General features: G+C 38.1%; 1 protein-coding gene across 3 annotated transcripts in view; it reads right to left on the bottom strand.

Annotated features, from left to right (window-relative positions):
* POLA1 (DNA polymerase alpha 1, catalytic subunit) overlaps nucleotides 1–25,288 on the bottom strand; it is a gene marked incomplete at both ends in the record, with an annotated part of 345,550 nt that overhangs the window by 212,783 nt on the left and 107,479 nt on the right. The gene's annotated exons all lie outside the window — the stretch shown is intronic.

Here is a 25,288-nt window from a genome sequence, read left to right as displayed (position 1 = left end):
ATCTGTCTTTGAAAGCATCAGTCTAAGCCAGAAGTCATTATTCCAGTGGGCCAGGTAAACATTTACTTCACTTACTCTTCTTCCTGTGACATCAATAGTTCTCCTTGTCAACTAAGTTCAGATATCAGAGTATCCTTTCTGTCTGTCCTATCTTCCCTGTCATGGAGCTCTATAGATCTTGTCTTTCCAGCACGTTTTTATACCTACCTATTATTTTCCACTATTATTGCCCACCCCCCCCCTTCTTCTTATCTCCCAATTTTGTTCAGATGTTCATCAAGTTCTTAGAGAAAGAAGTCCCTTTCTTGTCCTGGGGGCATGGGTGTTGGTGAATTATGACCATGCAGTGGCAACCATCATTGTGACCATGAAGGGATATGCCTAAAGGCAGAAGCTAATATCATGAGAAGGGTGGGACACAGAATGGAAAGCACCTGATTGCATGGCCATGTTCTTGTTCCTGAAGGTTAGTCTGCTAATACCTCGAAGCAAAATTCAAATGGACACACATCACATCTACTTGCCCTGAATCTGCTCAAAGCTTCCTAGGCTTTTCCAATGCCTACAAGATCAAGCCCAAGTCCTGCAATCACACTCTTACCACTGTACAGAACCTGATTTCCCACCACACACTCTCTTGACAGGCAGAAAAAACCTCCCAGTCCTCAAACACTTATTACGTACAGTCTCATCTTTTCATGTCTTTGTTCACACAGTGTGTTGCCTACCTGGAATTTCTTCCCCAGTCCTCCTCCTAAGATTGTATTTTACAAACCTCAGTTCAAATCTTTCTTTCATAAAGACTGAGATGACTGGATCGGCCCCAAATGATCTCTTTTCTAACCTGTGCTTATTCTGTTCTTCTGGCATCTGAATAATCTTATGGGTTGACTATTCCCCTCCCCACTAGACCATAAACTTCTGAGGGTCAGAGTGCACATCTGTAACTACTTGCAGACTTCACATATAACAAACACTCATAAAACTGTGTACCACTTGACTGATAGGTCCAATAGTAATCCCAATTACTTTTCTGCCAGACACTAAAATTCAGTCAACGTGTGTGTGTGTGTGTGTGTGTGTGTGTGTGTGTGTGTGTGTGTGTGTGTTTAAATTCACTTCTCTCTCCACTTCATCTTCATTTTTTAACATTTAAATTACAGGGAAATGCATTGTGGGAGAATACCTGACAATTCCTTTGGGAAAAGGGCAATAATGAGATCAAGTTAATCATAGTGAGGACAGAACTACTTATCAAGTATTCTCTCCACCCTCTGCCCCTTCTACTTTGCAAAGCTTAGCTTTTCTCATCACAATGGACAACTCCATAAGGTAACTGTTAACTACTAAGTAAAATACCTCAGTAGCAATTTGTCAGATATTCATTACAACTCCACATATTCAAAAACCAACTTCTACTCTACATTCACAATGTGACCAAACCTACTATGTATTAATGAACATGTAGGTTGTTTTTAATCTTTATCATTATAACCACCATACTTCAACAAGTAATCCTTATATTATACATATGTAATTTATAAAGTTGCCAATAACAATATAAAATCCTAGAAAGTGGATTTCCTTGGTCAAAGGTTTTATGCTTTAATCATTTTTTATAAATATAGCTCAGTCATCTGAGTGTAGTGACTAATACCTATAATCCTGATACTTGTGAGGCTGAGACAGGAGGATCACAAATTCAAGGCCAATTTATAGTAATTTAGAAGGACTCTGATTCAAGGTGGGGAGGGGTACTGAGGTAAAACCCAGTGGTAGAATCCCCCTGGGTTCAATCCTCAAGTACCACAAAAATAAAATAAAATAAATAAAGCACAGTAGCTCTCTAGAGTTTGTACAGGTTTCTACGGGTAGTTTTCTTTTCCAATGGTCTTCACCAGGAGCTGATAACAATGTTCTCGTGTTCAAGATTCTCATCAATTTGTCAATGCTTTAGTGCATCTTATATAAGATAACCACAATCAATAAGATACCTACACTCTCATCTTTCTAAATGGTGAGTGCCACAGTCCTCTATCCAGTGCTATATTTAGCTCATGCTAATGAACAGAATCACTTCAAAGCAGCCTTCAGACCTAGCTCTCAATTTGACCTGTTCACTTGGGAGGGCTTGGCTACTGGATACCCAATTATCCACCAAATTCTTAGTATCTAGCAGGGAGGCTTGTACATAAGAGTTGCTGAGTGTATGTATATATATATATATATATATATATATATATATATATATATATATATATATATATATATAGTGGTACTGGGGTTCCAGGAAACCCTTTTATCCCAGATTTATTTTACATTTTTATTTGGAAACAGGGTCTCTTAAGCCAGCGAGGCTGGCTTTGAACCCGCGTGATACTCCTGTCTCCACCTCCCAAGCGCGGGGATTACAAGTGTGCACCACCACACCCAGCAAGAGTTGCTAAATATTTATAGAATAAAGAATGAAAAGTCCTAAAGAGTAGGGATCCTCATTAAGCCCAATTTGTCTGAGATTTTCACCCAAAGTAACAGAGACAGTTAAGAGCTTGGCCTAGAAGTTTGTGTTGATCAGCTTTCCATGGCTGTGACAAAACAGCTAAGAAAAACAACTTAAAGGGGTAAAGACTTATTTTGGCTCCTGGTTTCAGCAATTTCAATCTACGGCTACTGTTTGGCTTCATCATTTTAGGCCTTTGGTAAGGCAGAACATCCTGGCATGGAACCCATTGTAGAACAGAGATGCTAACCTCCTGGCAGCCAGGAAAGGGAGAGACAGGGAGGTGAAGGAGGAGGGAGAAGGGGAGAGGTACGATATATACCCTTTAAGGGCATGCCCTCAGTGACACACCTCCCCCAGCTAGGCCTCACCTCCTACAGTTTCCACCACCTCTCCAGAGTCCATCCAATTATGAATGCATAAGCAGATTAACCCACTGATGAGATCATGGCCCACATGATCCAATCTGTGGATCAAAAGCTCCGTCTCTGAACGTCACTGCACTGGGGACCAAGCCTTCAACACATGAACCTTTGGGGGACATTCAAGATCCAAACCAAAACAAAGCTGGACCTTATGTTTCCTTTTTTAAATTATGTCCTACTTTATTATAAACCCAGCCCACATGAATGTTCTAGAAGCCAACAATCAAAAACGTATACACAAGGCCGGGCATGGTGGCGCATGCTTGTAATCCCCGCGCTTGGGAGGCAGAGACAGGAGGATCGCGCAGGTTCGAAGCCAGCCGTGCTGGCTTAGGAGACCCTGTTTCCAAAAATAAAAAAATAGGTCTGGGAGTGTAGTCCGGAGATAGACGGGCTTCCAGGAACCCCAGTACCACCAAAAAAAAAAAAAAAAAAAAAAAAAGTATACACTACAGATATTTTCCCCATTGAGGAAATGCATTTTTTAAAATAGCTATAGGTACCCAGAAAGGTCTATTTGACATAAGGTACAGTGATTACAAGATGACCGTTCATAAGTTCACTTCAATGTGACAAGCCTAATATTAAAGCTACCCATTCTGACAGAAAATCATTTTATAACTGCCAGGGGCTAGAAAACAGGGCTGTAAAGGCTCGCTAAATTCATTAATAAGGCAGTCTGCAGTTATCTGATTTCACAGCAACACCTGCATATTTATCTACTCATTACCAATTGGATGATGGAATTTTTTCAAGCACATTTCAAAAATCTGCCAACTTCAAGTGTAAAAAAATAAACTTTGTGGTTAATTTTTCCCTTAACAAAGTACAGCTGTTGAGAATAATTGTTCAAGATCTTACCCTGTAATGTCAACTGCAGCAGAACAAAGAGTATTTAATTAGCAAATCTATCCAGTAATTCAACACCTATTATATAAAATGCCTTCGTGATTTTATTCAGGATAATTTGCTAAGAGGGTTATTACTGACATTCAGATGGAATTTAAAATTCCTACGCAAGTCGAGTCATAATAGCAGTAATGATCTCCCCAATCAGGAGATTCGGTGTCACACAAGGCTCTCTTGCAATGCAGCAGCCGATTTCCTGACTTCTTAATTCCTGGGCTCAGCTCAGTGAGAGCCCTTCATGCCGATATTTCAGTCAGCAATACATCTTTAATGGGACTCTATTAAAATAACTAGAACAAAAATGACTTTTTTTTGGTTAAAAAGAATGACAGCACTGCCATCATATCAATCATTGCGGGCTTTGCAGAACAGTGCCGTTAAGGGAAAAGAGGAGGGGAAACAGGAAAGGGGTGGGGGTGGGGAGAACAATAATTAAAATAATATGAAAAGGTATTTTAACCCCAATCTGAGCCTCTGAAGGCTGGGAAAGGGTGATGGGAACTAGAAAAGAAATTTGAAATGTCCATCAAAAACTGTTTTCTAAAATAATTTGTTCGGGAGTATACACATGATAGGTGGTTTACTAAGCAAAAAGTACATGCTTATTCTGCCAAGGCTAATAACAACAACCTAAGACTTACATACTGAAGTATGTAAGTTCTCTTAATAAATCCAAGGGGATACCTGAGTATCACATTTTATTAAAACTTAATGTTGCCAGCCATGGAGGCACATGCCTGTAATCCCAGTACTTGGGAGGCTATAACAAGAGGATTACAGGTTCAAGGTCAGCCTAAGCAACTTAGGAAAACCCTGTTTCAAAACAAAAAAATAAAAAAGATGGGGGGGGGTTGTAGCTCAGAGGTTCAATCCGCAGTACCACAAAAACAAACAATAACCTCATCCCATAACACTATTTCACAATACATTCAAAGTTTACAAAATATTCTTAGATGTAGTTATAGACTGATGCAATATTTATTCATATTAGACAAGAGAGAGAAAATACCAGCGTTCTAGAGTTAAAAAGTTTCAGCTGTCCATGGTGATACACACCTGTGATGCTAGTACTTGGGAGACTTAGACATGTTTGAGGCCAGATTCAGCAACTTAGCAAGACTTTGTTTCAAAATAAAAACCAAAAGAGGGCTGGGGATACAGCTTAGAGGTAGAATGCCCTTGGGTTCAATCCCCAGTACCACACACTGAAATAGTTTCAGGGTCCGATTCCAAAAGCATATGTATCTAATACACCAACACCTACTAATAAACCAACTATGGTGCGTGACTCAGATATTAACAAAGCAATGAAAAGGCTACAAGTTAAAAATGTTGAATATGGTCAAATTCTAAACAAATAATGCATCTAGAATGACAACTGAAATCTCAATGGCTTTAGGATTCTTCTGTTGCTAATGACATAAAGTTAGAAATAAACTAGAAATTTTTAAAATGCATTAACATAACAGGGGCAGCAAAATGAATGGTTCTGAAGGATAGGAAAAAGCAGAAGAAATAAAAATATTATGATATTTGGTAATTCAGCCATCATCTAAGTGTTCCCTATTCCAAATTCCCAGTTTCCAAGAAGGACTGTTCTCAGTTCTCCCACTTGATGAACATTTATTTCCTCCTCAGTATATGAGCCTGCCTTTCCCTTATTTTTCCTATTCTCAGTTATTAATTCTTTTTTTTTTTTTTTTGCGGGTCTGGGGATGGAACCCAGGGCCATTCGACCTCTGAGCTACACCCCTGCCCTATTTTATTCTTTATTTTGAAACCGGGTCTAAGTTGCAGAGGGCCTCACTAAGTACCTGAGGCTGTCCACGAACCGTCATCCTCTGGTCTCAGCCTCCCCAATGCTGGGATTACAAGAGTGTGCCACCACGCCCCGCTTATTCTTAATTCTTATATGTATGTGTTCTCTATAAAATTCTCAAGAAATAAGAGCTGTGGATTTAATAACCATACTTTCTGTCTCAATACTAGGTGATTTATTCCCTTAAAACCTTAATATTACTCCCGGGAAGATGGCAACTGAGAAAAGCGGTGTTTGGGAGTCCCACAAGATCATTCCTCACAGACATAGAAAAATCAATCCTTATATTTATTTGGAATAACAAAAGGCCCAGAATAGCCAAGATAGTTCTCAGCAACAAAAAACATGCAGGAGGAATCACAATACCTGACTTTAAACTATACTACAAAGCCATTGTAATAAAAACGGCATGGTACTGGCACAAAAACAGATACATAGACCAATGGAGAATACAAGACCCAGAAACAAATCCACACACTTTCAGCCAATTGATTTTTGACAAAGGGACCAAAAACATACACTGAAAAAAAGATAGCCTCTTCAAAAAATGGTGTTGGCAAAACTGGTTAACCATATGCATAAAACTGGAAATTAATCTCACTTTCTCACCCTGTACAATAGTCAATTCAAAATGGATCAAAGACTTAGAAATCAAACCAGAGACCTTGAAGCTCCTTGAAGAGGGCATAGGTCCAACACTGCAACACATAGGCACAGATAAACACTTTCTCAACATGACCCCAAAGGCACAACAAATTCAAAGATGAATCAATACGTGGGATTGCATGAAACTGAAGAGTTTCTGTTCAGCAAAGGAAACTGTCAAGAATCTCAACCAAGAGCCAACAGAATGGGAGAAGATTTTTGCCACCTATACCACCAATAGAGGACTAATATCTAGAATATACAGAGAACTCAAGAAACTTAACATTAAAAAAACAAATCATCCAATCAAAAAATAGACAAGCAACCTAAATAGACACTTCACAAAGAGAAATTCAAATGGCCAATGAATGCATGAAAAAATGCTCAACATCATTGGCAATCAGAAAGATGCAAATCAAAACTACCCTAAGATTTCACCTAACTCCAACCAGAATGACAATCATTCAAACATAAACAACAACAAATGCTGGTGAGGATGTGGAGAAGTGTTGGTGGGGTTGCAAAGTAGTGCAACCACTTTGGAAAACAGTATGGAGAATCCTCAGAAGAATGGGAACAAATTTACTATTTGATCCAGCAATACCACTTCTGGGTATCTACCCAAAAGATAGGAAGCCAAACTACCAAACTAATGCATGTGTATCTATGTTCATAGCTGCACAATTCTCCATAGCCAAACTATGGAACCAGCCAAGATGTCCATCAACAGATGAATGGATTACAAAACTGTGGGATATGTACACAATGGAATTTTATTCAGCCATTAAAAAAAACTCAATTACATTATTTTCAGGAAAATGAATGGAACTGGAGGACATTATGCTAAGCGAGATTAGTCAATCACAAAAAATAAGAAATCGGATACTTTCCCTAATATGTGCAAGCTAAGGAGAAATGGGTCATAGGAGGAACTCTAGATGAAAAAGGAAATCCTATAGAGGAGCAAACAAGACAACCTAAATGAGGGGATGGGAGGAAGGAAGAAGAAAATTCTCTAAAACACAAACGTACTTAAAACATATCGAAGTCAACCACTAAGCCAAGCATGGGAAGGAGGGATGTGGAAGGAATGGGGTGGTAATTGGGTAGGGGCTAAATGGGTGATGTGTACATGTATGTACACACAAGTTTTTTTTGCCTCAATATGATGTGTGAATATAATGTACCAAAAAATAAAAATAAAAAAAATAAAAAATAAAAAATCCTTAATATTATCTTCTCTAAAGTTAGGGTGATACTATCAACTAATTCCCTCAGCTGGGTAGAAATAAAAAGAACTGCAGGATGAAAAGATGACCTTCAGAAAAATGGGAGTAAAACTACCACATGATGCAGCAATACCACTTCTGGGTATCTACCCAAAAGAATGAAAATCAAACTATCCAACTAATGCATGCATATCTATGTTCATAGCCATACAATTCACAATTGCCAAACTATGGAATCAGCCAAGATGTCCATCAACAGATGAATGAATTACACAAATATAGGATATGTACACAATGGAATTTTACTCAGCCATAAAGAAGAACAAAATTACATCATTTGTAGGGTAATGGGTAGAACTGGAGAACACTGTGCTAAGTGAGATTAGTCAGTCACAAAAAGTAAAACATTGGATGCTATCCCTAACATGCAGAAGCTGGGGGGGGTCATAGAAGGAACTCTAGATGAAGGAGGAATTATAGATGAGCAAATAAGGTGATCTAAATGAGGGGGATGGGAGGGGAAAAGAGAAATTCTCTAATGTATATGATATGCATTCACAAAAATATCAAAAGTCAGCCACTAAACCAAAACATGAGAAGGAAGGAGGGGGAAGGAATGGGGTTGGAAATGGGGAAGGGCTAAACGAGTAATGTGTGCCTGGATGCCTCCACCATCTTCTATCCCTTATTAAAATGCATGACTACAATGCATCGATAAAAACAATATTCATTTCTTTAAAAAATTTTAAAGCATGAAAAAACATGCTTTGCAAAGATAAAACATTATACGAAAATAGTTTTTTTAAATGTCAGGGGTCGGCCGGGCGTGGTGGCGCACGCTTGTAATCCCCGCGCTTGGGAGGCAGAGACAGGAGGATTGCGCAGGTTCGAAGCCAGCCGCGCGCGCTGGCTTAGGAGACCCTGTTTCTAAGTAAAAATGTAAAAATAGGTCTGGGAGTGTAGCCCGGAGGTAGAAGGGCTTCCAGGAACCCCAGTACCACAAAAAAAAAATAAAAAATAAAAAATAAAAAATAAAAAAAATAAATGTCAGGGGTCTAAAATCTGATTACTCGTTAGAACTGCACATTTCTAGCTCAGGAATTTGGAACCGAGTTGGTTTCCCTTTCCAGGCTTCACCATCCTCACTTATAAACAGCTTCCATGCCTCTCAGATCCAAAAATCTAGAATTCGAGTTTGATGTGTAAAAATGGCTCCTCATTATATTTGTTTATTTTGTTTTTCAACCACATTCACTTCACCAATATTAGGGAAAGGAGGCACAAATATATTCAACAAGAATCCTTAACACTGAAAAAATATATTTCCATATTCCAGTTGCCTTTGAAATTTGCTAGCATGCACAACTTGTCTGCTTGTAGCTTTATGCACTATAAGTAAGTGGGTATATTTACAGTACATAGAAACTTCCAATACCTTCTGTTGAGGATTTTTTCTTCCCCCAGGGAATATATACACATATCTACAAATGTATCAGGGATTATAATAGATGTACATACAAATATGTCCGGGTTTCTCCAGCTCAGTTCTATTAAAAATTTAGGCCAGACAATTCTGTCATGAGTTATCCTGCACCCATGTATGATGTTTACTAACATCCTTGACCTATGCTCACTAGATTTCAGCAATACAAATACATATATAAATGCGTACTCAGCCTTGTTCTTTCTTTCCTCTTGTTCTGACAACCAAATTTGTCTCCATATATTGCCAAATGTTTCCTTGGGGGCAAAATTACCTCTGTTGAGAATCACTGATATATACTAATGTCTCAAATTTCTTTCTCTCTCTAAGCCTATATTCAGTTGTCCTCCCATCTCCAAACCTTCAACCAACTTTGAACATGAAAAACATTCCCTCCAATAATCATCAACCAAAATAAAGGACTGGGTTCCTTTCTACTCCAATGAACCAACGAGCCCCTATACCTTTCCAATATGACAACTCTTCTGCACTCCCATGTCATTCTCCTGAACCTTGCCACTCGCATAGCCTACCTATCTCAGGCATCACTATCTTTGAAGCCAGTCTTCACAACCTGCCAATGTTCTTTCTGAAATGTTATTCTTTGAAATGAAATAATCCAAGTTAAGTTGGATTTCATTTCAAAGAATATCATTTTAGAAAGAACAAATTGAGGCCTGCCTCGTTTTCTAACACTTCCCACATGATCCTTCAATTCTGCCTTCTCCAAATATTTTAGGGTCAATAGACATGCCACATTCTTTTCTTGTTTCTGTACTTTTCATATGCTGCTTCCTAACAGTGGTTAAAACTATGTTAGGAAGTTGGCTATATGATGGATAATCTGTGTTGACTTGGCTAGGGCACAGCACCCATATATTTGGTCAGACACCAATCTCCATGTCTATGTGACAGTACTTTTAAAATCAGATTAACTTAACCCTGTGGATTTTGAGTAAAGCACATTACCATCCTACCCCAGTTGATGGCCTTAGCACAAAAAGACTAGAGTGCTCTTAGGAAGAAAACAGACTGCCTTCAGATCTGAACTGAAACATCAACTCTTCCTTGTGGCTCCAGCCTGCCCACCTGTCCTAAGGATATTTTATTTGTCAGCTCCCACAATCGTGTAGGCCAATTTCCATAAAATGAATCTCCCTCTATATATGTGTATTAGGTACACACACACGCACACACACACACACACACCTCCTATTGGTTCTGTTTCTCTAGAGAGCCCTGACTAATACAGACTACCTAAGTTCAAAGTCTAATAGCACTGCTCATAAGCTGTGTGACCTTGGGCCAAAGATGCAACCTCTCTAAGCCTACAATTACTCAGCAGTAAAATGGAGATAATAAGTGAAGCTTCCTTATAGTAGGGATACTGGGATTAACTGCAACGATACGTGAACTTTGCTTTGTACATTCTCAATATGTGTTGAATTGTTAAGACATACTCAGTAAGTGTTAAGTTAGCATCATCTTATTTTACAAGGAATTTTACATTGTCAAAAGAGCCTTCTCTGGACACCCCAATACAATGATATAAACGAGTATGCTAATCCCATGTGCCCACCAAAGTAGTCTGTGCATATCACAACATAACACTCTGTTAGATCAAGAGGCTATAAGCAATTTTCAGGTAGAGATCATCTCATAATAATTAACCCTAACACAACCCCTGGAACATAGTAGGTATTCAATAAATGTATCATAGTAGGTATTCAATAAATGTATCTTAGCAAAAGGAGGGAAACCCACAGTGGCCCAGCTTGAAAGAACAAAGTAATTATCAATCAAAATGTGCATCTTCGCATCAAGACCCAAAAACAGGTTATAAAAGGTGGCAATTAAGCCCCCACACAGTACATATTTAAATACTGGCTCTTTTCATATAAGAAATGAAGAGTGAATCAATTTTAATTCCACCATAAAACACAAGGTTATATAAACAAAATTCACTCATGAGGAATGAATTCCTACACCAGTGACAAAGGCCCATTAATTATAAACTTGACTGAAAATGTACCTCTCCCATACAACTCTTGCTTCTAGGTAAACTGATTTTGTTTTATATACTTAATTTACGACATAGGTCTTCTGGTAGCTCATGTGTAAAGAATACAAAACACGTTGAATAAACAATGCTTTCTGAAAGCTTCTCCTCCCCAACAGACACATTTAATGATATTTATGAGTATCTCTCAATTACTGTCCTACAATCTGACAGGTCTTTCATTTTGATCTAAACGCTGAAAATACCACAAACTATGGCTTTGAATATGTGAAATTTTAAAGTGAATTCCCCCTTGTGTTATAATTTATTGTACCCAGTGTGAGTATTTATTCTCCCTGAGGATTTTTTTTTTTTTTTTTTTTTTTTTTTTTTTTTTTTTTGGTGGTACTGGGGTTCCTGGAAGCCCTTCTACCTCCGGGCTACACTCCCAGACCTATTTTTTATTTTTGGAAACAGGGTCTCTTAAGCCAGCGTGGCTGGCTTCGAACCTGCGCGATCCTCCTGTCTCTGCCTCCCAAGCGCGGGGATTACAAGTGTGCGCCACCACGCCCGGCTCTCCCTGGGGATTTTTAAAAACTCATCCCAGCATTCGGGAGGCTGAGACCAGAGGATGGTGGTTCGCAGCCAGCCTCAGCTACTTAGTGAGGCCCTCCTCCCCAATTTAGTGAGACCCTGTTTCAAAATACAGAATAAAAAATAGGACAGGGGGTGTAGCTCAGAGGTCAAATGCCCCTGGGTTCCATCCCCAGACCCACACACTAAAATCCTCACTTTATGACTTTTTAAAACTGTTTTTACCTTTAAAGAAACCTTCCTCTCACATCATTCTGATTCTCAATTCTTTCTCCACTCTAACCTCTGGTTTAGAAGCTTCTGTCCTTCGTATTTCACTTAAACTCATAAGCATTACTGCCAGACTTGGGTTTCCATCTGACACAGGACCCTGGAGAGCTTAAAGAGCTGGCTTTAAAGCGCACTTGAACCAAATCTACTCACCAACATGAGAACTCAAGTACATGCCTGTGCACTCGTACAATATTAAATTCCCAGTGAGGAGAAAAAGCCCTAAGGCATTAAGACTAAAACCAGAACAGAAAAAAATTTAAAAAAAAAACCAGAATGGGAGATATTAACCTAAGGTCAGTAAAAAAAAAAATCTGAAAAGCTCCTGAAACTACCAGCAAAGCTTTGAATATGTGCCTATTTAAATTTTTCTTGGAAGAAGGTCCACATATCTTATCAAATTCAAAAATTTGTCTTGTTAAAATATAAGTACCATTGAAGATGCCTGAATTAGACACAAGATAGAGCTTTCAGATTCCTCAGGATTCACATAATGCCCATGACACTAGAAATACCCCCATATAAGGGCCTGGCACCTTGCTTTTGAGCTGGGAATTTGCAGCCCCTCCCTACAGTGTATTTCCATTGCAGAAAAAAAATATGTACGTGTCAAAAGGCTCAGAGATTTGGCTCCCTGATTGATTCCTGGGACAACTCATCTGGGGGGCTAATTAAGACTCGGCCAAACTATGTCCGTGCTTTAGTGAATATCAGTGCTCAAGCAACTTTCACACAACCTGATTAAAATTGACTCAAAGTGTCTTACTTCAGTAATCACTTAGACAGAATGAATTTTACATTAGTGGGATCAAGCATGCACCAGGCCTCAGTGGAAATGAAAAGGGCTTATAGTAATAGGATTTATAAACCCACCCATTAGGTTAATGGCTAAATGATTTACATGTAACTTTCTCCCCCACCCCGCCTTCCCTCACCCTTTAACTCAGTAAAAACTATGCTTGGCATTTTCCACTGCAGTGCCACACACAAAGGAAATAGCCTTTCTATTTTAGGATATTCTAATTTCTAATAATGGCTTGGGTAGCGACTATTAACTCTTTCAAAGCACAAATAATTGACTAATAAAATTAAGTATTCTATAAGGCCTAAAAGTGCTTAATTGATCATAATTGTCTATTTGAGAAGAAGGCGTCAGGCTGGTTATGCTCAGATAATGAAGTTGGACAATTCTGAAGGATTGCAATCAAGATAATACTTACAGCTAAAAAGGACATTAGCATTTTCTAGAATCTGCAACATTTTCTTTATAACAGAGGTCATGGGAAAACTGACTAGAAAACTTTGAGTTCCCAACCCCTGTAAATGGCAGATCAAAGAGTCATCACTTTCAGTAGTAAGTACATGGCCCAAAGCTCGATCCTGGAGGAACACGGAGCTGGTGGTCCAGAGAACCTACAGTTTGCTGGGTAAAATGGCTTCGCCGTTCTGATAGAAGAATTTTTTCTTCCTGTAAATCTCCTTTTTAGGATCAGTCTATGACAAGTTAGTCACTGGACTGCCCATCACTACATTCCGCTTCCAGGGAAGTGAGTGAGAGGAGGGAGAACTTTTGTGTGTGTGGTGCTGGGAAAAGAACCCAGGATCTTACACTTGGTAGGCAAGTGCTCTACCACTGAAATGCATCCCCAGACCAAGGGAGTTTTTTAAGCCAAACATGTAGGAATGTAACTCTACTATTCAGTACTAGAGCTACATACTAAATTCTGTTCTGTACTGACTGTACTTTCTACATACTTTCTTATAGCAACTCTTTATTTTGGACAAACTCTTTTGCCCCTTGCCCCATTTTATTACAAATTGGTAAAACAGAATCTATACACTAGCTATGATAAAAATAAATAGGGTTTCCACTTCAAGTAAAATCTTCATTCAGAAAGTTTCAGGGAATTGAACTTGTGTTCACTTGTCTAAAGAACCATACATTGTACATACAGGTTGAGGCAGGCCTCTAGAAAAAATATATTTATGAATCCATAAAATCACAGATTCCTGTTTGCCAATCACTTTTTCTCCTATCCTTTTATCTTCTATGCTTTCTCTAGAAAGAATCTAGAGAATGTTTAGAAGAAACAGATCTAGTTGAGAAGTCATTTAGGATGAAGAATATGAAAAAGCAATATAAAGGCTGAACCAGATCTAGCTACTCACTATTAAAAAAAAAAAAACTTACATTTTTGAACTTGGCCTCTACTCTCTAATTTGACCAAGGTTCAAGAATTTGATGTGGGGATTACAAGGAATCTGTAGATCACTTTTGGTAATATGTTCATTTTAACAATATTAATTCTGCCTCTCCATGAAAATGGGAAATCTGTCATGTTCTCGTATCCTCTTCTTTTCAGTGTTCTGTAATTTTTAGTGTAGAGGTCTTTTACCTCTTTGGCTAATTTATTCCTAAGTATTTTTGGAGACTATCATGAATAGAATTGTTTTCCTGATTTCTTTCTCAGTGAATTCAGTATTGATATATAGAAAACTACTTTTGTATACTGATTTTGTGTCCTCGTAGTTTGCTGAATTTATTAACTCTAGAAGTCTTCTGGTGGAGTTTTTGGGGATCTTCTAAGTATAGAATCATATAATCTGCAAACAGTGACAATTTTACTTCTTCCTTTATTGTTTCTATCCCTTTTTATTTCCTTCTCTGGCCTAATTGCTCTGGCTGAAGTTCCAAGTACTATACTGAATAGGAGTGGTGAGAGTGAACCACACTGCCTTGCTCCTGATGTTAGAGGAAATGCTTTCAGTTTCCCATTCAGTATGACGACGACTTTGGGCTTATCATTTATAATCTATGATGTTGAAGTTAAGTTCTACCCATAGTTTTATCAGGTGTTTTAACTATGTGTTACATTTCAACAAAGGCTTTCTTCTGCACCTACTAAAATGATCATGTGATTTTTGTTCTTGTATCTGTTTATGTGATATACTTTTTCCCTTTTTTTGACAGTACAGGGGATGGAACCCAGGGGAATTCTACCTTAAGGCTATGCCCTCAGCCCTATTTTTTATTCTTTATTTTGAAACAGGCTCTCAATAAGTTGCAAAGGGCCTCCTCACTAAGTAGCCGAGGCTGCCGCAAACCCGCCGAATTCTCCTGTCTCAGCCTCTGGAATGCTGGGATTACAAGCATCCACCACCACGCCCAGCTGATGTACTACTTTTATTAATTTAAATACATTGTCACATGCTTACATCCCTAGAATGAAACTAACTTGATTATGGTACATAATATTCAAAATGTATTGCTATATTTGATTTGCTAGTATTTTACTGAGGACTTCTGGATCAATGATCATCAAGGATATTGGTCACTAGTTTTTTCTACTTGTCATGTTTTTATCTGGTTTTGTATCAGGACAATAGTAGCTTTGTAGAAAGAGTTTAAAAGTACTCTTTATTTGTTTCATGGAATAATTGAGGAACACTGGCATTATAAATACCAATGACATTCTTCACAGATCTAGAAAAAAAGTTCTACAGGAAATATAAAAGTTTTATAGAAAGTATAAAAAATCCAGAATAGCCAATGCAATTCAGAGCAAAAAAAGCAATGCTGGAGGAATCACAATATCCGATTTTAAATTATACTACAAAGCATGGTACTGGTGTAAAAACAGATGAAGAGACCAGTGGAACAGAACAAAAGATACATCTGATCCTTGACAAAGGCACTAAAAACACACATTGAAAAAAAGATGGCCTTTTGACAAATGATGCTAAGACAAGTAAAAAAGTGAAACTAGAAGTCTATCTCTCACCCTGCACAAAAATCAACTCAAAATACATGAAAGACCTAGAAATTAGATCAGAAACTTTGGAACTGCAGAAGAAAACATAGAAGAAACACTCTAACATAGAGGTACAGGCTATAATTTCCACAAGAGCACTCCTAAACTCAGGAAAAATACCATGAACTGATAAATGGAATGGCATCAAATTTAAAAAGCTTCTACATGGCAAAGGAAATAATTAAAAACATGAAGAAAGCCTACAGAATAAGCGAAAAACTTCGCTAGCTACTCCTTTTACAAAGGATTAATATCCAGAATATATAGAAAACTCAAAACACTTATATTCCAAAAAACGCAATCAATGATTGGGCAAATGAATTAAACAGATATTTCTCAAGTGAAGAGGTACAAATGGACAACAAATATATGAAAAAATGCTCAACATCTTTGGCCATTTGGAAATGCAAATCAAAACAACAAATTTCATTTCACTCCACTTAGAATGACAATGAAGATTACAAGTAATAATAAATGCTGAAAAAGGAACTCTTATACCTGTTGGTGAGATTGTAAACTGGTACAATCACTATGCAAATCATTATGAAGGTTCCTCAAAAGACCAGGAATGGAACCACCATATGACCCAGCTATACCGCTACTCTATACTTACCTAAAAGAATCAAAGTCAGCATATTATACTGATACATAAATACTCAGGTTTACAGCAATACATTTCACAATAGCCAAATCATGAAAACAGCCTAGTTGTCCATCAACAAATGAGTGGATAAAGAAAATGTAGTCTATACACACAACAGTGTTTTATGTAGCTATAGAGAACAAAATTGTGTCACTAGCAGAAAGATGGATAGAACTGGAGAACAGCATGTTGAGTGAAATAAGCCACACACAGAAAGTCAAGGGTCATGTGTCTTCTCTCATATATGGATGCTATAGGAAAAACATGAAAGAGGGAGAAGAGGGCAATGGGAAGTACTGAGGAGTGAAACCGACCAAATACCTTCTGTGCATGTATCAATATGGCACAGAGAATCCCACTAGTATGTGTAATTATTATGCACCAATAAAAATATTAAATTATAAAGAATTTCATATAAATTATAGAAAGCACTGTATCTTCATTCTGCTCAGAATCTCAAAAAAGAACATTACCAACACGAATGAATTAGTTCAGTATTTAATGATCACTTCTCAAAATATGCTAAGTGGTAGGCAACAAAAAGATAATTGACTCAGATATAATCCCCTTTCCTTTTATAGTATGTAACATTAGAATCAAATAGGCAATGAAATATATATGTGTGTAAGTATGTATGTGTGTGCGTACACACACAAACACATACACACATATCAGATATATATCGGCATGTATACATAATAGAAGCTCCTAGAGTAAGGGTTTGAGAAAAATTTGTGGAAGTCGATTTCATAAAAGTGGAAAGTGAGTCAAAGCCATAACAGGAAGAGGAGGAAGGGGGTAGCGAATTTGTGAAGATCCAAGGAATACAAGGAAATTCTCAATAGTGATTACAGAATATTAAGATCTCAAGGAAGTTTCTAAAATTACAGGTTTTCCAAACTCGAAGAATATTACAAATATGCTGAGGCTTAGAATGCTCAGGGAAAGCAGAATGAGGGCAGGACAAAAGACCAAATGTGAGGGGTCTTGTAAACTACATTAAGGGTTTTAGTGTAGGGAAGGCACAGCAGTTTAAAAAGGTTTTTCTGACCATAAAACACAGAATATTTGGGGGAGCAGGGTCCACGGAGACAAGCTGGGGCCTAAATAGAGTAATAGCAGTAGCATTAAAGATGTGAAATCACAGATATTTAAATAATGGATCTATAAGATTTAGCAAAGGGCTGAATTGGGGACATGAGGAAAAGGTAACAGTTAAGAATGATATTCATGTTCTTGACCTAACAACTGGGTAGACAGTGATATCACTCTGTGAGAAAAGAAATCTGGGGAAGGGTACAGGTTAGAGAGCAGAACCAGAAAGGGAGTTCTGGAATCAAGTAGGATATGCCTTTGGGACACCTAAAGGAAGAATACAGGGAGGCAGGTGGAAGCTAAAATACACAGCAGAGGGGATTTAGGATATTTCAGATCCAAGAAATTGAATGTTTGACAGACACACAATATAATAATAAAAGCAATGTGAGCATACAGATGACAAGGGAACGCTTCAACATGGATGGCAAAGCTCACGAAAAGGATGGTGGGAGAAAGGGGGACTAGGCAAGCTAGCACGGAACCCATGGAGAGACAGATACTCCCTCAGGGCTTCTGATCATTCATTATTCCTCCAGAACTTTCCGTTCCCTTTCAGCTATCAAGTCTCCATTCTCTGGTCACAATTGGCAGGTGTCACACCAACCAGGGGCCACCAGCAAATCTGATGCAGGCTTGCCAGTCAGACAGGCAGGCTCCACATAGTGACCTTTAAATGAGGACGGTTCTAACAGGTGGCTAGCGCTAATACAAATAATTATATTCATCTCCCCAGAGTGGGAATACACTGCCTTTTCATGATCCACCCAAACAGCTATGGGCTGTAGCTCAACAATTAGCAAGCAAAACCTAGGCCATGGCTCCCCTCCTTGAGGCCATGCTGATGTGCTCAACAGGAAGACTGAACACTGATCAATTTATATCACAAAGAGTTCCCTGAGGTCCTACATGACTATCTTTCCCCTGCTTTCTTTTGCATTCAATAACTTAGTATATTTCAGGTCCAAGAAATTGAATGTTTGACAGACACACAATATAAAAATAAAAGCAATGTCAGCATACAGATGACAAGGGAACGCTTCAACAAGGATGGCACAGCTCACTAAAAGGATGGTGGGAGAAAGGGGGACTAGGCAAGCTAGCACCGAACCCATGGAGTGACAGGTGGGCTCTTTGTTATGTCAAGTTTGGTGCCATTTGCTAGCAGTTATGATTTATACTTATCCAGTAAAAGAAAATATGAGAGAAGGTGTTTCCCTCTGTATCTGAAAAATATTCTTCGTATCTTTCCAGAGAAACTCTGTAATAAGTGAATATATTAATTTTGCCTTTGTCATTAAATATCAGTTCTCATAGACCTTTAACTTCAGAGCAAGTGGCTATTTAGACAGGACAGACAGCTGTAGCTCAGGGAGTGGGAGGAGCCTGTGCAACCTTCTCCGAAAGACAAATACCTCCCCGCTAGCCTAGAAATACCAAGGGGTAGTAAGAAACCAGAGTTTTGTGACCTACATGGAGCCCATGTGTTATCTATAGTCTTTTTTCTTCACATGTACATGCAAAAAAAAAAAAAAAAAAAAAACCTCTTTCTTCTGGAGACAATCTCCTTTGCTACCAATCACTTAAACCTTGTTACTACAAATGGTATGGCGACAAGAAGCCACACACCACTGGCATGTCGGTACCCAGATAAAGAATCCAGGCAGTAGATCAGATTCCTGTCAGCTGCAAAAGAGCCAGCACTTCAGCTGCTTCTCATTCTTCAGTTTTAAATGGCAGGATGGGTTCAAGGACATGGTAGCCTGTCACCCAAGAACAGACTAAAAGATTTTAAAAGATCAAATTGAAACCCTTGAGGGTACAGGAACTCACATGAGACCCAGAACTGAACAAGTGCTTCAGAAAAGTGAATATAGCATTTTACGAACCAGATATTAGTGTGTTTCTCTTAGTGCCATTGTGGAGGGGGGGGTGAAATACGGGAGGAGAAAAAAAAAAAAGAACTGCATCAACTACGGATCAGTTCCAGGTCAATGGGACTAAGAGAATTATCTTCAGCTACTCATTTGTAAAGTGCTTGTTTTCAAAACTTGGAACCAAGAGCATTAAAGTGTTGAGATGTGCTACTGATGACAAAGTTACCTACTTATTCCCCAAAACCAAAGGATGTGTAAAATTAAAGTCAATCAAACATAAACAGTTGAGTTAGGAAAAACTTACCTATGCAGGCCACAAATAGATTTCATTTTTTCCCCTAAACCACCATCAACACCAGATCATTCTCAACTAATTCTTACAAGCTAAAGACCAACTTGGATTTTGATGTATAAACTGCTTTTGACGATATTTCATTTTAAATAAACACTTTAAAAAAATGCAAGCTGAAGACACCCTTTTGAGAAACTAAGAGAACAGATGTGGAAGCCATTTGTTTAGATGAAGAGGAATTTTCGCTTTTATAGGAATACAATGATTCATGAAGAGGAATAAAGTCTGTCATCAAGTTTACTTCAATAGATACTCTTGGGTTTGAGGCAGCTTTCTAAATATGGCCATCGCTTTTCTTCCTAGCACAACTCTCCTGAAATATCTCAAACTATCACTAACAAACATCATTTTTATTGTCTTTGTTCTTTTAAATTTTCTGCTTAGTTAATATATTGTGCAGGGGGAAAAACACAACTGTGGTTACTACAGCAATATATACTTTCTTTTATTACATAGGTAGTTGGACAAAATATCTACCACTTTGGTGAGTTATTAAAAATATGTCAGCATGATATTATTTAATAGGAATCCAAGAAACCTTAACAATAACCTTTGAAAGAATATATCTCCTCAATCTCCAAAAAGATGGTGTAAGAAAATAGTGGAGATTTTTTCAAGAACTAGCGAAGAGAAAAATCATCTTCCTTGGTTTCTGTTGAATGAAAATGCTAGGAAGAATTAAAGCAGGAAAAAAGGAGGGGCATTGGGTTCAACCTAGGCAAGTGCTTAAGAAATGTCTCTCCTTCCATCCTGTGCCATCCTACATCTGCTTCTGTCCTCCATCCCACATCTAACAGCTACCCTACTTTTGGTAGGTCTGTCAAAACGCACAAGATCTATAGGTATGAGATGTTTACCTATCATGCTCCATTACCTCCTTAACAAAAGGATAAGGCAAAACTCGTCAATGTCACTCATTTTTAAAAATAAACAACAATGACAAAAATTCTTACCTTCCTATCCCTGAAGATTCTGCCATGACTCCAACTAACAATGACAGAAAAAATAAATAATAATTTCTCTTCTGGGTATCATAAATGTAGAAGGGAGATCAGTGGGTTAGAAGGGATGGGGGAGTAAGGAGGAAAAGGTAAGGCAGAGTATTAAAGAGTGATCAAACTAAACAAATTACATTATACGCACATACCAATATACCACAATAAAACTCACCATTCTGCATAATTAATATGCACCAATAAAAATAATGACATGAATAAACAGAGGGAAATAGAAATTGAAATATATGGGGGATAGTTTGATTCAGTCCTTCCTACTGTGTGTGTGTGTGTGTGTGTGTGTGTGTGTGTGTGTGCATGAGCGCACGCACGCGTGACCAGCTATATCCCTATAACTGAGGGGTTTGGCTCTAAATTTCCCTTTTACATAACTATATACTTAATACATAAGGTATTATAATCTTTTCAAGCAAATTACTTGGTTAAACTCTCCTTCCAGTTTTCGCCAGTTGCAACCAAAGTATTGAATTGTATTAAGGTATATTAAATGGTTTCCCATATAAGAAAGTCTTCTGCACTATCTCTATCCACCAGTATTTTGTCACTTTACTTTCTGTAGTTTATATTTCAAAACTAGATATTTCAACCTATTTGAAATTTATCTCTATTAATTTTAAATGTTAATTTTAAAGTACATATATACTGTGATTTGGTCTATGAACCTGTCAATTATCTACAAAATTCTATATTCATGTATATGTGGGTACTTTTCTGATAAAGAATCCACAGCTTTAACCTGATTTTCAGAAGGGCCATGGTCCAAAAAGATTTGCCTCCTCCTCAAACTCAGAGTGATTTTGTATGTATGCCAAAGCAGTCCTGCAATAAATTAGGAAGATACTTGGTAAATCTTAATAGTCCTGGCAGCTCTTAATTTATCCAAGAGACTGTCAAAGAAGATGAACTAGTTTTTCTGGCCCTAATGCCACGTATAAATACCTTGATAACCATCCTTAAAATAGTACCAAAAGCAGGCATGGTGGCACATCTGTAATCCCAGTAGTTGGGAGGCTGAGAGAGGACTGCAGGATTAAGGCCAGCCTCTATAATTTGCCAAGACCCTGTTTCAAAATAAAATAAAATAGAGCTGGGGGTATAGCTCAGAGGTAAAATACCACTTGGTTCACTCCTAATATCACCTCCCCAATGAGTACCAACCACCAATAAGGGGAGAGAAAAAACAGACATCTCAACAAACCCATGACTATTAAAACTACATATCATTAGAAACATGGTGTGTAGTTTGAATAGAATCATCTAACGGCTTTTTAATTTATAGGCTATAAGGAATCATATTCATGATGACTTTTATTGTTTGCTTATTAAACACATATTGAGCTTATACTACATGAGAACTTTTACAGATGCAGTGACGAGGCAAAGGAAAAATCACAATTTATTTTTTTGGTGGAACCCAGGGGCTTTCTACCTCCGGGCTATACTCCCAGACCTATTTCATACTTTATTTGGAAACAGGGTCTCACTAAGTTGTTGAGAGCCTCACTAAGTAGCTGAGGCTGGCTTCGAACCTGTGTGATCCTCCTGTCTCAGCCTCCCAAGGGCGGGGATTACAAGTGTGCATCACCATGCCCAGCTACATGATCAAATTTAAAAACAATAATGCAGGCAGCTGCCTGAAAAATGGGCTGGGGAATGAGGAGGAAAAGAAGTAATCCGGAGGAGATGCTTTGAACATGGGACAAGGCAGTAGCAACAGAGCAAGGAGAAACAGTGAAGGTCTGCTAAAGATTTAAATGTAGGAAGTGAGGAAAAGAAAAAAGTTGAAGAGAAATCCTTGATTTGGGGCTTGAGTAATGGGTAAATGGTGGTCTCTCTTAAATTCATAAGACAGCAAAAGAATGTGAAACTACTAATAAGAAAGTTGACTACAAGAAATTGGTTATAAAAGTGAACTGCATAGTCCTTATACTAATGAGTATTAGTGCTGAGGACATTTCAGATTTACCTGGCCATTCTGTAACCCTTACTCCAGCACAGAAATAGTACACTTGTTCCCTCATTAGCTCCAGATCCCATTTCAGCATTCATATCCCTTTTTTCTCCTTTACCTCTAAATTCTCCACCCAACCCTACTTGGATACAACCAACAAGCTAATGCTATGTTTCACCACAAAGACACAACACTTAATGTCAATATTTTCTAACGATTTTCTTTCCTCTCTCAAACTACTACCTCATTGTATAATCTTGGGAGTAAACTTGTATGAGTCGCCTAATTTAAAAAGAATTTACAAGGGGTTCGGAACTGAGGGACAAATAAGAGGACTTCAGGGCCCTGAAAAATAAACTTTTAAAAACTAAATATCATCACTTGCAACTACAGTTTTCATTTTGATAGGGAAAAGAATGGGACCCAAGAGTTGTACAGAAGAAACATAAAAAAAGAAAGAAAGACTGAGCCGACCACAAATTCTAAAGAAGAGTAAAAATGTACTGCCTGCCCCTCTAGGGCTCTCTGTTGAAAGACAAGTATCTGGAAAGTTGGGATCCGGCTGGCTCTAGTCATAAGAACAATATGCCCTTTGGGGCCTAGCTTTCTGCTTCCTTTGTAGCCCAGTCTTTCCTGTCAGAGGAAAGACTTCCCTCACCAACATCTTTTACCTTTCTCTTCTCACTGGTGGCTTTCTTTCTGTGTCTATAGCATCCATTTCTCCTTAATTACATTTGCTTACTCATTTGGCAATAGATATTGACAGTCTGCATTGCTGTCAACCCTGAAGATGAACAAAATGCACTGCGTGCCCTTTAAGGAGCTTGTAATCTATACAAAGAGACTTTTTTTTTTTTTTTTGCAGGTCTGGGGATGGAAGCCAGGGACATTTCTACCTCCGAGCTACACCCTAGCCCTATTTTTTATTCTTTATTTGGAAACAGGGTCTCACTGAGTTGCAGAGGGCCTCACTAAGTAGCTGAGGCTAGCCATGAACCTGTGATCTCCCTGTCTCAGCCTCCCAAGTACTGGATTACAAGTATGTGCCACCACACCCAGCTTTGCCCATTTCTTAAATTAGATTTTCAACAATAATCTAAGCCTCTACCCTAATGGAATCAAAAGGCACTTTGCCATATTCATTTCACCACTACCCTCCACCAGATACTAATAACAAAGCCCCTATATGAACATATCTTCAAACATTGTCAAATTTACCAAACAGGAAACCGCCCCCCCAAAAAAAAATCACTAACCTATGTCCACAACTAGAATAATCATCTTGGTATAATTCCTGCACACATGCTTGAGAAATGACTGAGTTGTCATAAAGCATACTAGTTCCAGACACATGCTTGTTATTGTCAAGATTATTTAGGGTATAAGACTATGTTACCCAAGATGGAGTTTTTTTCATGGGTAGGCAAACTTTAAGACATCTTCCAAGTATACCAGTTTTCTACCCAGCTCTCTGGGAGGGAAGGCTGACCTAATTAACTACATAAATGAGCTCCCTTGCCCCTAATTTCCAGTTGGATTTGGCTAATAAGAAACACTGCACTGATCAGGAGAGAAAAAGGAAGAGAATGAGTATAGTCATTTGTACCCCTGGCTCTTTCCTTAGGGGTCATATAGGGGCTGGCTCAGCCCTTCCACCCAGCTCCCTCCTTTCAACTCAGGTATGTGCTCCATCCTATAACCCCACAGGATAACAGCCCTGCAATTACGAAACCCAGAATTTGCACAATTCTCTTGTGATTTCACTAGAGCCTGCTCACATTTTTAAAATAATCCCTTTACCAAATCCTCCCATTCCCAGTGCCATCTCTTTCCTGTTAGAATCCTGACTGACAGAAAACCAAAATAATTTCTAACAAAAGCAGTTTTTAAATGTCTTACTTGAAACTCCATCCTCCTGAAGACAGACTCAAGAAGTATCACAACTTAGTAACCTAGGCTTTTCAGATTTCTAAATCAGATATAATGTGGTCTTTCTTTAAAGAGCAAACCTATTATATTTTCCATGACATATTAACCAAAACTGCTCATTTTTTTTCACTCTGTTTTATTCCAAAGAGGAAGAAAATATTAGAACACTGTATCTAATGTAAGTTTACAATTTTGAAAATTATCACATGTGATTTTTACTATACGTTAATTTATATGGTTAGATTTCCATTTTACAATTTAGATCTCTAATTATACTGCACATTACCACTGAGGATTCAATTATGCCTCGTAATAGTTCCTTTAACAGAGAATATTTGTGAAAAATATTTATTGACAGTTGGAAATACTACCCAAAAAACTGAACATAAGGACACAAGAAAGCTGGCCTTAAGGTGTATGTAAAGTTACTTGTTCTCATTTGGCACACATTATCAAGAGATTCTGCCACCAGAAGAAAAATAAAAGCTTCACTGTAAGGTGACTATAAAATTTTAGGAAAACAGCTGTATACCCATCAAGATTATTTTTCACAAGTAGCCAACATGAAATACAATTTACAACAGAGACAGGAAGAAGAGTAGGTGGAGTTAGAATAGAAGGAAATGAGGAGGCTCAACAAGAATTAATTACTGGTAATTATACATGCTACAGCCTCTCTTCTTTCTCCACCCTCTAGCTAATCAACAGTGGGAACAGATGTGGTTTGTGGTATTGGAGAG

Source organism: Muscardinus avellanarius (assembly GCF_963383645.1).
Source record: "Muscardinus avellanarius genome assembly, chromosome: X".
Lineage (NCBI taxonomy): Eukaryota > Metazoa > Chordata > Mammalia > Rodentia > Gliridae > Muscardinus > Muscardinus avellanarius.
Note: the sequence above shows the minus strand (reverse complement) of the source record. Positions and strands in the feature narration are given on the sequence as shown.